The sequence below is a fragment of the Salarias fasciatus genome, chromosome 15 (assembly GCF_902148845.1).
Source record: "Salarias fasciatus chromosome 15, fSalaFa1.1, whole genome shotgun sequence".
Taxonomy (NCBI): Eukaryota; Metazoa; Chordata; class Actinopteri; order Blenniiformes; family Blenniidae; genus Salarias; species Salarias fasciatus.
Genome location: NC_043759.1, coordinates 26,123,227 through 26,140,981, shown reverse-complemented (window position 1 = coordinate 26,140,981; position 17,755 = coordinate 26,123,227).

Below are 17,755 nucleotides of genomic sequence, written 5' to 3'. Positions count from 1 at the left end.
TCCAGGTGGCCACAGCTGAGCTGAATACACTGACTGCCAGGTCCACTGGCCGATAGCAGAGAGAAGCTACTTATGAATGCAGGGGTTTGATGAGATTCGTCACCAGGATGAATGAGCATCTGCAAACCTTGAAGCAGTTTGGATCAAGACACAAGTTTTAAAGCAAGACGGTTGGTTGACGCTCAGCGGCAGCACGTCGAAAGTTCAGTTTTCCCAACTCTCAAAAAACGACGCTCACGACGCTCCTGACGCCGGGGACGTGCGTCGTGGGCGTCAGACGCTCCTAACGCTCCAAACGCTTGAAAAGTCTACGCTCCTGACGCGCCGGCCCGCCGCTCCACGACGCTCGTCCACCATAGACTTTGCATAGAAAAGCGCTGCTCATGACGCCCGTGACGCGTTCGGTGTGAACGCACCATCAGTGGGCTGTTTGGGAATACTTCGGCTACTGTAAAAAGCCAGACGGCAACAGCTTGGAGGAAGAAGGTCGCCTGACGTGCAAAACGTGCAGTGCAGGCAGGACAGTGGCAGCCCGAGGAGGCAATACATCGAATATGATAGCGCATCTACACCACCCCTCGCTGTATGCTAAATTTAAGGAAAAGTTAATGCTGTCTTCAAATGAACGAGCGTATTAGCATCTGACATTAGTGAAATGAACTTGTTACCTTTTAGTAACTTTTTTTATATTTTAACTGAGGCAGATATGGTAACTAGCTTGTTAAGGATTTATCTTAGCATGCTAGTTACCATATCTGCCTTAGTAAAAAATAAAAGTTATCCAAAGCTTATTTCTTTCATCAATCTTTATTGGTAAGATGGACAACAACAGCTAGTTTACTCGCTAACATGACGTGAAGAAGAGAGACGCACGTGTAATGGTTCATTTTGTATGTCTTATTTTTTTATTTTTAGGACAGAAAAAACAAACAGAAAAACAGAAAAAATTAAAGACTGTTCAATTGAAACATTTTTTCCTTTTTTTAAAAAAAAACAGACATTCAAAGTACACATTTTAGAGCTGCAATCATAATACCGTGAATCCGTGATATTTTTGCCTAAGGTTATCATACCATCAGAATCTCATACCGGCCCATGCCTACCCGTAGCAGCTCTACAGTCCAGGCTCACAAACAGACAACATTCTCAAAATGAGTCCTACCAATATTCTCCAAATAAATACAGAGTCGACAACTGCTTCCTGCTACAACTGTACTTCAGCCAGCGTCCATTGGTGAAAGTACACACACTAACTTCTAACCAGTCAGCCGTAACCTGAATTTCCACCTCCGTGGCCCAACTACCCACGAACCTCATCCTGGACTGCTGAATGCACTGAGATACAGAGGAGAACTCAGGGTTGCATCCCTTTAATTGTGCACGTTGTGGTGTGACATTCATTCTACAGCACCACAAAAGTAACACCAAAACGTGCGGAATTTCCGGGAATGGTGTGCCATGACTTTTCTCGGTGTTCCGTTGAAAAATAAAAGAGAACATTAAAAAAAAAACTGTGATTTTTTTTCCCCATTGAAATGAATGGGGAACCTTTCGGAAAGGAGATCAAAGCCACTTGGTTACCATGGCAACAGACTGGGCTGACTTTGATCTTCTGGGAGAGTGGTGCAGGCACGAAGCCACAATTTCCCCACTAGACATCTAGTCACATCACTTGATTGTTTCAGCACCTTAAAGCTACTGAATGTCTGCGTTACCATCCGTCTCTGAATTTGAGCTGGAGGAGCACATTGTGCGCCTCCGAGAAGAGCTGGATAGAGAGAGAGAAGAGAGGAACTACTTCCAGCTGGAGCGGGACATGATCCACGGCTTTTGGCAGGTCACAGAGAGGAAACGAGCCGAGGTCATGGCAAAGCTACAAAACCTGGAGAAGAAAATAGAAGATGATGAAGCACATCACCAAGCAGAGGTCAAGGTAAAGACAGGCATAAAGCAACTGCTCTTAACAGGGAAATTCAGTCCATGACAATTCTCTTTAATATAGACAAATGCAAAATGCATAAATCCATTGATGATACTCTTTGCATTGCTCATAGATCATTTTTCAGTGCTCACTCCATACTTGTGAATCGATGAGTATGCGAGCAGAAACGAGCATTTCATGGCTGAATTGATTCCGTATTGCTCATTAGGTTTTTCTGTCCTACCAGGTGTATAAACAGAAGATGAAGTACCTACTTTTTCAACACCAGAACACAATCCGTGAGCTGGAAGCAGATGGTCTAGTCTCTGCTGAGGCGATGCAGAAAGATCAAGAGAGATTAGAGAAGGAACTTCATGAAGAAATGAGGGAGCTCTTAAAAGACACTCAGCACCTTCAGGACGAAACCCTCGTCAAGGAACTGAAGATGGTCTGTATGTTTTATTTTGTGTCATTGTTAGACCTATCCCTGACATGTTTTAACAAATGATCACGAGAACCACAACTGCTCCTTTATTTCAACAGAAACACATTGAAGATGTCGCTGCAACAAAGAACGCATGGGAAGAGTATTTTGCAGGTGAGTAACTGATTGTTGAATTTAGACTCAGCATCTCATGCTGTGAACCATAAATCAGGAGCTAATGTTTGTCTCACCCTTTGAGCAGGATTTGATGCTGAGACTAAGAGAAAGATGCTGCTGATGCAACAAGAGCAGGAAAACACGAGGAGACTGGTGATCAGCGACAGGGAGCGCCTGTGGAACACCCGCGTTACCGATCTGAAAGAAGTCATCAGCGACACAGTTGTCGAGGCTGGACCTGATGCCCTGAGGGAGAAAAAAACGGACATTATGAAGACACTGGTATGCTGGCACAGAATAATCATCCTTTTGCTGGACTAATGTTGTTCAGATCATGCTTTTGAATCTCTTTTTAACATGCAGTGTATTTTTTTTCCTTTTTTTTGACACTTTGCAGAAAAGCATCGACGAACATATGAAATTGCAGGAGTGTAAGAAAATGGAGCTGAACACTATTTTGCAGGACAACAAACGTCTCGCAGAGTTTGTTTCAAATGAGGAAAGCCAACAATTTGCTGATGTTCAGAAGAGAATTAATTACTACTCGCAGAAAACGGTCAGTGGTATTGTGTGTATTTGTAATTCCTCCTGTGTGGCATTCTGTGTTTTACATACTGTTTCTATAACCTTGTAAAATATTTTTTCATAGGACACCATAGAAAATATGAAGATGAAGAAACTGAACGCTCTGAAACGAGATCTTGAGGCACTTGAAGTGAAATTCAACAAGGTAAAGGAAATGCAATGACAAATGTTTGCTGGGTTCATGTGGACTTTGACTGTGTGAATAATTATGTGAAATGCTTTTGTTTTTTGTGTACAAACCTGCATAGCTTCAGTTGGAGAAAGATGAAATGAAAAAGACTTTTGACCAGAACACTCAGAGGACGCAACAAGAGGCGGCTGCAGAGAGCATGAGGCTGGAGAGGGAGGTGCAGGCGCTGGCTGACCGAGTGGAGGAGACGCAGGCTCAGCTCAGCGCTTTCAGTACGGTGGCCCTGAGGTGCAAAACACAACGGCAAATCAGAAAACACAACAGCAAATGAGAAAACACGAATGCAAATGAGAAAACACAACACAAAAAGACGAAACACATCGCCTAATTAGAAAACACAACAGCAAAAGAGAAAACATGAATGCAAATGAGAAAACAACACAAAAAGACTAAACACAATGTCTAATCAGAAAACACAACAGCAAAAGAGAAAACACGAATGCAAATGAGAAAACACAACAAAAAAAGACTAAACACAATGCCTAATTAGAAAACACAACAGCAAAAGAGAAAACACGAATGCAAATGAGAAAACGCAACACAAAAAGACTAAACACAACGTCTAATCAGAAAACACAACAGCAAAAGAGAAAACATGAATGCAAATGAGAAAACACAACACAAAAAGACGAAACACAACGCCTAATTAGAAAACACAACAGCAAAAGAGAAAACACGAATGCAAATGAGAAAACGCAACACAAAAAGACTAAACACAACGCCTAATCAGAGAACACAACAGAAAAAGAGAAAACACAACACAAAAAGAGAAAACACAATGCCAAACCACCTCCGGTGGACCCATCACCAACCGAGGGAACCGTAGGAGCCGGGTGCAGTGTGGATTGGGTGGCAGCCGACGGCAGGGTGCCCGGCGACCCGATCCTCAGACACAGAGACTAGCTCTCGGGACATGGAATGTCACCTCGTTGGCGGAGAAGGAGCCCGAGCTTGTGAGGGAGGTTGAGAGGTACCGGCTAGATATAGTCGGGCTCACCTCCACACACAGCCTGGGCTCTGAAACCCAACCTCTCGAGAAGGGCTGGACTCTGCACTTCTCTGGCGTTGCCCACGGTGAGAGGCGGCGGGCTGGTGTGGGTTTGCTTAAAGCCCCACAGCTCAGCCGCCATGTGTTGGAGTTCACCCCAGTGAACAAGAGGGTCGTATCCCTGCGTCTTCGGGTCAGGGATAGGTGCCTCACTGTTGTCTCGGCCTATGGGCCGAACAGCAGTGCAGAGTACCCGGGCTTCTTGGAGTTCCTGGGAGGGGTGCTGGACAATGCTCCGACCGGGGATTCCATTGTTCTACTGGGGGGCTTCAACGCCCACATGGGCAGCGACAGTAAGAGACCTGGAGGGGGGTGATTGGATCACACGACCTCCCCGATCTGAACACGAGTGGTGCTTTGCTATTGGACTTCTGTGCTATCCACAGTTTTTCCATAATGAACACCATGTTCGAGCACAGGGGTGTCCATAAGTGCACTTGGCACCAGGACACCCTAGGTCGGAGGTCGATGATCGACTTTGTGGTTGTGTCATCTGACCTCAGGCCGCGTGTTTTGGACACTCGGGTGAAGAGAGGGGCAGAGCTGTCGACCGATCACCACCTGGTGGTGAGTTGGATTCGCTGGTGGAGGAGGAAACCGGACAGACTTGGCAGACCCAAACGTGTTGTGAGGGTCTGCTGGGAACGTCTGGTGGAACCCTCTGTCAGCCGGGTTTTCAACTCCCACCTCTGGGAGAGCTTCTCTCATGTCCCAAGAGAGGCTGGGGACATTGAGTCCAGTGGACCATGTTCTCCACCTCCACTGTTGAAGCAGCTGCCCGGAGCTGTGGTCGTAAGGTCTACGGTGCCTGTCGTGGCAGCAACCCCCGAACCCGGTGGTGGAAACCGGAAGTAAGGGCAGCCATCAAGCTGAAGAAGGAGTCCTATCGAGCCTTGTTGGCTCATGGGACTCCAGAAGCAGCTGACAGGTACCGGCAGGCCAAGCAAACTGCAGTCCGAGTGGTTGTGGAGGCAAAAACTCGGGTCTGGGAGGAGTTCGGGGAGGCCATGGAGGAGGACTATCGGTCAGCCTGAAGAAATTCTGGCAAACCGTTCGGCGCCTCAGGAGGGGAAAGCAGGTCTCCGCCAACACTGTTTACAGTGGAGGTGGGGAGTTGCTGACCTCAACTGGGGATATTGTTGGATGGTGGAAGGAATACTTCGAGGACCTCCTCAATCCCGTCGCCACGCCTTCCGTGGCGAAAGCAGAGGCTGAGGTCTCAGAGGTGGACTCGTCCATCACCCAAGCCGAAGTCACCGAAGTGGTTGGTAAGCTCCTCGGTGGCAAGGCACCGGGGGTGGACGAGATTCGCCCTGAGTACCTTAAGTCTCTGGATGTGCAGGGACTGTCTTGGTTGACACGTCTCTGCAACATCGCGTGGCGGTCGGGGACGGTGCCTCTGGATTGGCAGACTGGAGTGGTGGTCCCCCTGTTTAGAAAGGGGGACCGGAGGGTGTGCTCCAACTATAGGGGGATCACACTCCTCAGCCTCCCTGGGAAAGTCTATTCCAGGGTGCTGGAGAGGAGGATCCGACCGATAGCCGTACCTCAGATTCAGGAGGAACAATGCGGTTTTCATCCTAGTCGTGGAACACTGGACCAGCTCTATACCCTCCATAGGGTGCTCGAGGGCTCGTGGGAGTTTGCCCAACCAGTCCACATGTGTTTTGTGGACTTGGAGAAGGCATTCGACCGTGTCCCTCGTGGTGTCTTGTGAGGGGTGCTCTGGGAATACGGAGTCCGGGGCCCCTTGTTAAGGGCCGTCCAGTCTCTGTATGACCGGAGTAGGAGTCTGGTCCGCATTGCCGGCAGTAAGTCGGACCTGTTCCCAGTGCATGTTGGACTCCGGCAGGACTGCCCTTTGTCACCGGTTCTGTTCACAATTTTTATGGACAGAATTTCTGGGTGCAGCCAGGGGCCGGACGGGGTCCGGTTCGGGGACCACAGGATTTCATCTCTGCTTCTTGCAGACGATGTTGTCCTGTTGGCTTCATCGAACCCGAACCTACAGCATGCACTGGGACGGTTCTCAGCCGAGTGTGAAGCAACAGGGATGAGGATCAGCACCTCCAAATCCGAGGCCATGGTCCTCGACCGGAAGAAGGTGGCTTGCCCTCTCCAGGTCGGTGGAGAGACTCTGGTCCAGGTGGAGGAGTTTAAGTATCTCGGGGTCTTGTTCACGAGTGAGGGACGGATGGAGCGTGAGATTGACAGGCGGATCGGTGCAGCGTCTGCAGTAACGTGGTCGTTGTATCGGTCCGTTGTGGTGAAGAGGGAGCTGAGCCGAAAGGCGAAGCTCTCGATTTACCGGTCAGTCTACGTTCCCATCCTCACCTATGGTCATGAGCTTTGGGTCATGACCAAAAGGACAAGATCCTGGATACAAGCGGCTGAAATGAGCTTCCTCCGTAGGGTGGCTGGACTCCCTTAGAGATAGGGTGAGGAACTCAGTCACCAGGGAGGAGCTCGGAGTAGAGCCGCTACTCCTCCACATCGAGAGGAACCAGCTGAGGTTGCTCGGGCATCTGTTTAGGATGCCTCCTGGACGCCTCCCTGGGGAGGTGTTCCGGGCATGTCCCACTGGGAGGAGACCCCGGGGAAGACCCAGGACACGCTGGAGAGACTATGTCTCTCGGCTGGTCTCGGAACGCCTTGGGATCCTCCCAGAGGAGCTGGAGGAAGTGTCTGGGGACAGGGAAGTCTGGGCATCCCTGCTGAGACTGCTGCCCCCGCGACCCGGCCCTGGAAAAGCGGTAGAAAATGGATGGATGGACAACGCCAAATCAGAAGACACTACACAAAAAGAGAAAACGCAACACAAGAAGAGAAAACGGAAACCGGTTGACATCAGTCGTCCCTGATTGGACGAAAGAACTGGTCCGTCCTTTGAACCGGAAAGACAATTCTCCTGTGTGCCAGACAAGCGGGAAAACAGCATGCTGCCATGTATTGCCGAAATTGTGGCAAAACGTTTGAGGGAAAACCAAATTTCTGTAGTGAGTGTGGGCAAAGGCTGCAGGAAGACGGTGACGACACTCACGCACCACCTTCAAGTAAGTAAACAGATGTAACGTTAATGTTTATGTGAGGCTGCTTTTGGACAGTGTAACGTTAGCTTAGCCAAGTTAGCTAACTGTGAGTTTCCAGACCTTACTCGACAATTTCCTGTGCGGGAGCTACAGTATACATGCACATACAAATATAATACGGTTTGTACAGTAATAAGGTTATACAGTAGGCAGTGAAACTGAAGACAGACGAAGCATCTTCAGGGTTTAGTTTCAACATTTGCAGGCCAGAAAGAAAAGATAGTGTGTGTTGTTTTTAGATCTGTTCACTTTCTTGCTTCAGTTTGTATGTGTCACCAAAACTGCAGCCCTATTTTACAAAAGATAATCTGTTGTCAAAATGTGTTTCTTTTTGTAAGCTGTAAAACACTAGACTACTGTTGTATTTATGTGTCTCTGTAATGTAACATGTCTTTCCTTTGCTGCCATTTAGGATCACACACTATTCAAACCCCTACTCTAGGGACCTTTCTAGAGTGCCGAAGGAGAAAAGCAGAAGAGAGGCAAAACTTTTCATGTGGGAAAATGAAGGCAAAGAAAATATGTAAAGTCCAGGTAAGTTGTGTGGGACTTAATTTTATTTCTTATATTCTTATTCTAATGCTTGCTTGATTACATATGATATTCGAGGGTAAAAGTGCTATAATATGAATGCAATACGCTTGCTTGTGTAGGTTTTGATAAACTCTAGTTATGACCCTGAGAAAAGCACAGGAAGTGCCGGGGAGGATTCTTGTTTGAGCTCTTTGCAGATAACATCCAGGGGAGCGAAGGACGGAAAGCTGGAGACTGACTGACCCACGAGCCTGGGAGTGAGGGTGGCATGACGGGGCGACGATGGACAACTACAGAGAACTATAGTTTGAGAACCCCGCCTGCGAGCGAGGGATCATAAACACACATGCAGAGATTAGACATCGCCTTTTGCCTGCTGGATGCTACTTACGGGTAGACCAGGCACTCAAGGACCAGAATTCTGTGTCAGGGAAACAACATCTTACTGAAATAAACTCACACACTAAAAGCCAGAAATCGTCAGGTCCTTATTGTGCACCTTGATATTGGGATCCAAAAAGGCTCTGTGGGATCGAGGCGTGATTGGAGGGGAAGCCTCGGGTAGAGCGGCACCGTGGAGACGGGCAGAAGATTTTCACCTCGACAGTTGGTTTGTAGCTCAGAGTGAGAATGAACAACTGTTAGCTGGCTGTTGACTTTCTTCCATCATCTCAGTCCTCTGAAAGTAAGCCTGATGATAGGGTCATTTTTATGGTGACCAGTATATTTTTGCATAATGGGCTTCTGTTCCACAACCATATTACTCAGACACTGTCCTGTTTTTCACTTTTGTACATATTTGCTAGTTTCTTATGATGAATATGTAACCTTGGCATGCAAATCATTGTATTACCAATTACCCGTATCGAACTGTAATCTGCTGTTTCTGGGTTTTTGACATGCATGATGGGCACTTAAAAAAAAAGAAAAAACTTAAAAATGTAGTGGAAATTGGTTGCACAATTGTGCGTCCAGGCATTATCAAAAAATTTTTTTGCCTCTTGAGTCAACAGGGTTTTAATGCGCTGTAGCACATAGAGGCTGTGAACCTGTGATGATTTGAAGTGTGTATCATGAGAAAAATCATCATGTCATTACAAGTGACAGTCGGCATTTGTAGTGCAGAGACAAAGACATTGTCGGTGTTTTTATTATGTGATGTGTTTGATTGCTCCCCTTTGAACTTTTTATTTTGTGTTTATTTTAGAAGATGTAGAAAGGTGAGGGTACAGGATGAAAACATTCCAAAGCCTCTGAACGTGACTTCCTCAAAGTGTCTCCCCTCATGTGCTCATCACCCACTCACTGTCTGTCTTAAATGTATATTTAAATTATATCAAACTTATATCTGTTATTAGTATAGTGTACATATCTGTCCGTCCTAAATGTATATCGTAATTATCTCTTTGTATCTGCTAATCTATATCTTTATATCTGTTATTTATGTCATTATATCTGTCTTGGATCTTTATGTAAATTATATTTGATTTATATCTGTCAGCATCTATTACTTAATTATATGTGTCTTCGATTTGTATTTCCGTTATATTTAATTTAAATTTAATAATTACTTGTGTCGGTCAGTATATTTGTTATGTAATTATATCTAATTTTACATACAAAGTATTTTTAACTTTTCCTTGTATGGTTGGGCTTTCGACGTTTTTTGCTGCTGCAGCCCTGCAATTTCCTCATGCGGGACAAATAAAGGATTTTCAATTCCGTTTCCTTCTGTTTTTTCGTCTCCACGTAGTTTTTCTGAGTTGTGCGGTCCTGTACAGCAGCTGTTTTGTTGGCGGTGAGGACCGCAAAGTCACATGAATTTTTTTCCCTTCGCAAAATTTGTATAGCTACCATCTTTGGCACAGAGGAGCCGCTGCGCATGGCGTGTGGTCACCCTCAGTCCTCGCCCCCCATGCAGCTCGCTGTGGTTCCTGGAGGAACCTTCAACACTGTCACTGCAGCACTGCAGGACACTTTACCTGGTAACACCTGCAGCTCCGCCTTCTCCCCTCTGACACACTCAGAGGAGGAAATATGATGGAGGTCAGTGGCCTTGATCAGAAATCACATGTTGTTGTGTTTTTCAAGAAGAGGAGGAGCCAGAAACACTTCAGTGGAGGAGCAGGAAGAAATATTGTTCTCCTCTTGAGGCACTAAAGTCAAGTCGAACACCAAACGTTAATCCTCGGCAGTACATTGTGACTGTCTTTGTCGCCTGCTGTTGCTGCTTGTAAATAGGAAAATATCAAGGCATAGATTCTTGGTTCAAAGCAACAGAATGAGAGCAGTGTAAAACTGAATGGTTTCTAGTTTTTAAATAAATGAATCACATGAAGTCTTGTTGGAGCTCCAGGTTTACTATCTCACTCATAACGGACTTAAATTTTCTCCAGTGACTCAGAACTCAGCGATTCAGGATTCACAGTCACAGTGTTCACATGTAACAGCAGGGTAACATGGAAAAGGTGTGTGTCATATTGTTTGTACAGAAGATTGTTCAGGAATGACACATTGTTGTGTTTGTCGTGATTGTTGAGCCTCAAAAGGAGAACAATATTTCTTCCTGCTCCTCCACTGAAGTGTTTCTGGCTCCTCCTCTTCTTGAAAAACACAACAACATGTGATTTCTGATCAAGGCCACTGACCTCCATCATATTTCCTCCTCTGAGTGTGTCAGAGGGGAGAAGGCGGGGCTGCAGGTGTTACCAGGTAAAGTGTCCTGCAGTGCTGCAGTGACAGTGTTGAAGGTTCCTCCAGGAACCACAGCGAGCTGCATGGGGGGCGAGGACTGAGTCCACCACGGCCCCCCGAACCCCCTGATTATGAGACAGAGATCTGGAACCTTCATGACCAAAAAAGATACTTTTTCTGACTTTCCACCAAATCAAATTTACTTTTACTCACAAAACATGTTGAACCTTTAAAATGAGGCGAACGAAGCTGATAAACTTTCATATATGTAGTTATGATTCACACAAAAACTGAATCTTCTGTTGCATTTATTGAGTTTATAACATAGTACTGAAAACACCCACCCACACACACACACACACACACACACACACACACACACACACACACACATAATTTGCTCAGTCAAAGGACATATGGCAGCATTTGGATGGACTCTTCTGGGACGACCAAGGCACATTGCAGAATTTGTCAGAAAAACATTTATTTCAAATCCTGATCAACAAACAACTTAAAGCACCAGATGAGAACTCAGAACCGACAGTAACAGTGTCAGATGTCTGAAAATAACAGACTGACTCCGGTTATAATGAGGAGCTTCAGGGAGACACTACAGAGGAGCTGAAGAGCTCCAGAGCCACAGGTTGAACACCGCTGTTACCAGAGAAAACTTCTTACACCAAATAAATGTTCATACTTTATCTTAAAACTCCACGTTGACTTTATAGTTCTGATTAAGGTCATGAAACAGGTTCTAAACAGGTCAATGATTGGCTCCTCTGGTGAGTCAGAGCAGAGACATGGACTTTGTCTTGTTAGACCTGAGAGACGGACTGAGAGGGACACAGAGCAGCTTCTTCTGTCCTCCAGTTTCCTCACATGGAAAAGAGTCTGAAGAAGATGTGAAGAGAGTTCAGGTGAGAATCTGTCAGCTCTTTAGAAGCTTCCACAACGGAGCAGGAGACTTTTTAACTTCTCTTTTTCTCTTTCATTCTCACCATCACAAACCTGACAGCTGCTTTCTTCTCATTCACCTGCTGGAAAAACATTTAAACCAACATTTAACACGAGCTAAATAGTGGCTTCTTTACATTTTGCTATGACTGCAAAAAACCAAAAAAAAAAAACAAAGTCAGAATTTTTACTTTAGTTTCTGTAGTGGGCAGGGCTTCAGCCCTCCTTCACTCTGATTGGCTCATTTTGGCGTCAGTCTTCAGGATACAGAACAAGGGACAACACACACAGTGTGATCAGGTGACACTCCTCGCTGTGTTCTGATACCTTTGTTCACACCCCTTGTGTAGAAATGGACTAGATATTAATCTTCCTGGTGATTTCCTGCTGGAATCAGGAGTTGGAGGCTTGTGGACGTTCAGAGTTTGTGTTGGAGTGAAGTCTGACATCAGAACCAGAATTGACTGATTGTCACTGTGAACAAAGCTCAATGGAATCTGAAACAGAGGTGGCCAAGGGGGAGAGGGTGGGGGTCTGGTCAAGTTGGCACGATATTCGCAGATTGGGAATTTCTATGTCAGTAACTCTTCAGCTGAACATCATGAACACAAAAGACGCCTCTTTCCATCTTTGTGCAGTGGACATTTCACTACATGCTGTTTTTATGGGGGTGTAATTGTAGCAGAACCATTTGTCAGTGCATCTTCACTGTTGTCTCTCTGTGTCTCCATCTGTCTGTCCACAGTGACAGTTGTCAATGTGTAGCAGAATTTGTCAGTGTGAAGCAGAATCTTCAAAAGTTTTCTGTCTGTAATTAGGTTTTCTTTTGTTAATTCTTTATTTGTACTTTTTCTTCACAACTGTGAAAAGGTGCTATTCTTCTGTGCCAACATGTGCACAATCTTCTATTTTCACACATAATTAAGTTTTCAAATGTGTAAAAACTGCAACTTTGTAAAGAAAAAGTGTACATGTCATTAGAGTTGTCAATATCTGCAGAGCAGTGCTGTCAATTACTGAAATGTTTTCAACTAATTAATTGCAACTCTAACCACAAGCGTAAACTACATTGTTTGTGAACTTATAATCAACACACAAAATCACAAATTTAATGGAGAAAAAATGTTTTTATCTGAATTTTTCTACCTCAGTGGAGCAGCGTCTCATCAGAAAACACTAATGTGGGATTTGAACCATCCAACACTTAAAGTTGAGATGCTCAAGGGAAGGTCAGTCCCAGTTTCTCCTTTGTTGTTAAACAGTCCAGAACTTATAGGAGGTGATTTGTCACATTTTCAAGCTTCAAATGAAGAATCTGGTCCTCATAATTCGCCTGGACTGAACAGTGAGGAATAAAACAACGTTCTAATGACAGGAAAAGGAGTTTTATCTCCTCTTTCTTTTATTTGAGGCAATTCCTAAACCCAACCAATTCTGAGATTAACTGCATTAAAAAAAGTAATCATCGACAGCCCTTCCTCATTTAATCTAGATTAATGAGATTAAACTGACAGCAGCAGGACAAAGATATTCAGAATTGAAACATCTTCACATTCTGCTTCAAGGTCTGAAAACACAGACAACTCACCAGTTAGGACTGTAATGGCAACTTTATTTGACAAAGGGCATCAAACGGTGAGTTCTTGGTGGTCTCAATTTATTGAGCTGCGCAGCTGAGAAATCACACAGTCACTAGAGTAACAGGGTGAGTTCTGCCCTCCCAGGGGCAGAAAACTATCTCTAAAAACTATCTGCCACGTTCACTCCCAGAGGTCTTGACTGCACCCAGCCGTAGGCTGGACACAGGAAGACTCCCACGAGTGCCTTCAGCTTTGAATCTAAACAACACAGCATTCATCTCTTTTTCCATCTGTGCATAAACTGTTTCAGTGAGAGACCTGGAAGCAGAACTAACGGGCCGACCTTCTTGTAGCAGCTCAGCGTCTCAGCCATGCCTGGACGCTTCCAGCTGAAGGCGGAGCTCTTTGCTGGGATCTTAATAGGACAGCACTGGCTCTGGCTCTCTGGTGATGAGGTATTTCATTCTCTGGAATGCTGCTCATGTTGCTCGTCCCACAGAAGCTCCCTGGACCGCTTCAGCAGCTGGAGCAGAGGAGCTTTGATTTCAGACAGACCAGCTGCAGACTCCTCCAGGTAGTCCACCATTCCCAGCACCGTCTCCAGCTCCGCCCTGGTTCTTGGTGCCTCCATCATCTTAACGTCGTGGTGAGGCTGAGTGAGCCTGATAGCCTGAGCTCAGGGCTCCAATACCTTCCTTTACAGAAATGAATCTGTCTGCTGGCAGGAGGAAAACAAAAAAACAAAACAGCCAATTGGTGAAATGTCTCCACCCATGAGTGTCTGTACTTTCAGAGCTTGAAGCTGAATATGAACATTTTTCAACTCTGGAACTCTGTCCAACTATCAGAGGAGTTTTCCAGTCCTTTACCAGTCCACACTAATACATTGTTGTGTTTCTGCTGAGGGGGGAGAGGGAGAACAGCTTCGGACGGCGAGCCAAGAAACCAATTTTTTATTTTATTTTTTTTTTTACCTGTCCTGTCCAGCATGGAAGCAGCAGAATGGGAGTCTGGCTGCTGTTACTGTAAATCCTCTAATAATGACCTGTATTCCATTAAAAGCCTGTCTCCTTTAATAACCAGGTGCGTCTTTGAAGAAAGCTCATCAAAGCCGCCTCCCAATATAAGCCTGTTTTTTTTTTTTTTTTTTTTTTTTTTTTTGTCATTTCTTTTTTTCTGTGAAGCGCTCCGGCGCTGTACTGACAGTAGTCTGTGCTACAGCACCAGTCCTCCTGGTATGGCGACTGTGTGTACTACACGCGTCCGGTAAAAATGGCGGAGGGATGAAGCTGAAGACCCCTTCAGCTTCTACCCTCATTAATATCTCCTTTTCAAAAAAACTCTTATCTAAAATATCCAAGTTAATTTCACAGACCAATACAATATCATCTATACCTTCAGAAAGATGGCAAACACAATTGCTCCCGATGCCGACTTCTGGCCCCAAATCTGCAAGAACATTTTCTTCATGACAAAAAATGCCAACCTACAACTCATCCAATACAAAATCATTCATAGAACACATCTGACTAGAGCTGCACAATATTGGAAAAAACTGACATTGCGATTTTTGGGGGGCTTGCAAAATATTGCAATATATATTGCGATATTAAAAATAGAAGAATTTTCACCAGATGACCTGAATAGCTCTATTTGGGGAGATGGCCACTTGAGAGAAATACGTGGTGCTTCATACCGCTTGTCGAGCATGCGGATCATTTTTTTAAATCTCTCTTTAACGATCCACGGTGTTCAATGGCACCATGTCTTTCGCTAGGTAAAAAGTTATTGCTTCCATGATTTGTCGATGCTGTTTGGAGTTCCTATCATACGGTGTTATGCCGGCAAAGGCTTCTGTAATTGTTTTTTGAGAAGATGAAGTTTCACCTGGGGTCTTTGGTTTTGCACTGGAAATACAGGAGCCTGTGATGGCGTTTCAAATGGTCCAACAGGTTTGACGTATTACCTCGTGTTGAGGCAACCACGATGAGGCACTGTCGGCAGAGGACGTTTTTTTGTTCCGTATCGTCATTTTTTATAGGCGAAATACATCCTTCATGGGGGCCCTAGGCCAGATATTGTCTGGGGGCCCCTATTTTGTCAGACTGTGAAGAAGAGATTCCTAACCCTTTAGATGGTCTACTAAGCCTAGGCTACAGTTAAAATCAAACGTCTGAAGAGTTGAGCCACTCAGGCAAGTGAAACCGATAAAACTATAATATGAGAAAAACCATCCTCTATATGTCAATAAATAAAACAGATTGAGTATTTATAAAAAGAAACACGTTTATTTTAAATAAGAAAACATAACAAATCAACATGTATTTTAAAGTGCAACAATCAAAACAAACCACTGCTTAAAATTGTGAGGTGGGGTTATGGAAGGTTGAGTAATGGAAAAATTTGACCTGGTTGAATTTTACTATCAATGATAGGGGTCTGACCGGGTGTGAGCACACTTGCCAAGGGAGACACAACACAGGGAGTTGCTCTAAGAGGTTGTATTTGTATCTTCCTCTGCTCCGATGCTTCCTGGGCAGAAAGAGGTTCTGATGTTAGCGATTGTTCTGGAGCTTCCTGGACAGAAGGAGATACCTGATGGCCCCAGGGCTTCCTGGTTAGGATGTTCAGACAATGCAGGCTCGATGTCTGGAGCTCCGAAATATTTTAGAATTGCTCCTGCAAAGACAAAACTCATTAGGTTATCAAGCAAAAAACAGATCCTGAGTACATATTCTATTTTATTATTAGTGTTGTTGCAGTAATACAGAAAATTAAAAATACTGGTAATCTGTTTTTATATTAAACATTGTGATGTACAGTGTCCCTTTAAAGTTTGTATCCAGTTACAAAGTTGCCACTTCTATGAGTTTTCTGCAATAGTTTACAAATTGTACTAAAGTAATAAAATTGAGACAAATAAACCACTGCCACAACAGTCTGAAATAAGAATAAAACACCATGAATAATATTTATACATCAATTAAAACACAATAATCAAATACATTTCTTGTATTTGTTTTTATTGGTTTAATCTTGTTTTATTATTTGCTTTATTGGCTTTAAATTATGTAGTTATTATATGCTTTAATTTTATTGGAATACACTTTGGTCACTGTATGTGTTGTAAAGGGCTCTATTAAATAAATGTTAATTGATTAATAGATTAAAAACAAACCTTTAAAACAGTTCTTTAAATTAAAAACTAAACAAAACAGTAGCAGTTTTAAGAACAATGTAGAGACCTTGCCCTCCGGGCTCGGTCCCTAATTAGAGCCCTATACAATACACACTAAACTTAGTAAATTAATTCTAACTAATCATAAAATAACGTGTAAAATATGTGAGACAACTTCCACTGAACACTGACAGAGCAGACTACCACAACAACATGTCCTCCCTCCTTATAATCTGAATAAACGGGTCTACGGTCCGGAGTCAGCCACTCATTCCCGGCAAGACAGGCCAACTTTCATGAGACAAACCTTAAAGCTGAGTTTGTGACGAACAGATAACAGCCGGCAGCAGGCTAACATTTATCCGACGCTAGCTAGCAGGCAAGTGGGACAAATAAACAAACTTGCAAAAAAACAAAAAAACAAAATAAAAAAAAACTTGGTTTCCCCTCCACCTCTCCAGCCCACATCACCGACAAATGACTTACCTTTATCCTTTGAACGTTTTTCTTCCTCTGTCTTCTTTTTCTTCCGTTTTTCCTTGCCACTGGTATAATTTCTTGTTGATGCCATTATGGTTTGTTTTGTTAATCCTCTTGCTAATGACGGGTAGCTGTCAATCATTCCCATGGTACCTGTCGGCGGTCCGCTACGTGACGTCACTTGCTGTGTGACAGAGCGGTCCAAGTCCAACAGACTAATAATGCCACAAAGCAGCAGCCACAGCTTGTCACTGCAGTTTATTATATCCAACGTTTATTTTTAAGGATATAAGAGGTGTAATAAACACAAGAGCTAGCTACAGATAAAAACAGGACATTTTAATTATCTTCAGAAGAGGTTGAACATGCAGCTTTGGGGCCCCCTGGTGGCTTGGGGGCCCTAGGCATTCGCCTAGTTCGCCTATAGGAAGAAACGGCCATGCCTTCTTTTGAGGACTAAGGCTGAATCCCATTTCACCCCTTAGCCCTTCCCCTTGGCCCTTCCCCTTAGCCCTCCGCCTATGAAACGGAGTGCTAAGGGGTAGGGGAGAAAGTCAACCCCTCCGAATTGGGACACCCCTCCGACAATCGCGTACGTCATCAGTAGTCGCCGCTGCCGATGACGTAGGCAGATGCGACAATTATCTGCCGAAGAAGAATGTTTTTCTTACATTTTAAAACTTTATTAATTGACAAAATACTGACATTTATGAACGTCTTTCGTTGCGGACGCCGCCATCTTGCCGATCTTGGAAGGCTTTCTGAGAAATCTGTCATCCAGTGGCGATGGTGGCGAGGGGCGCTTGTTTTGTTCGCCTGGACCGTGGGGTTAGTTCACTTCCGCATTGGCGGGGGCGCTCGTTTCCCACCCGCGCATTCCAGGCGGGCCGTGTTGAAGAAA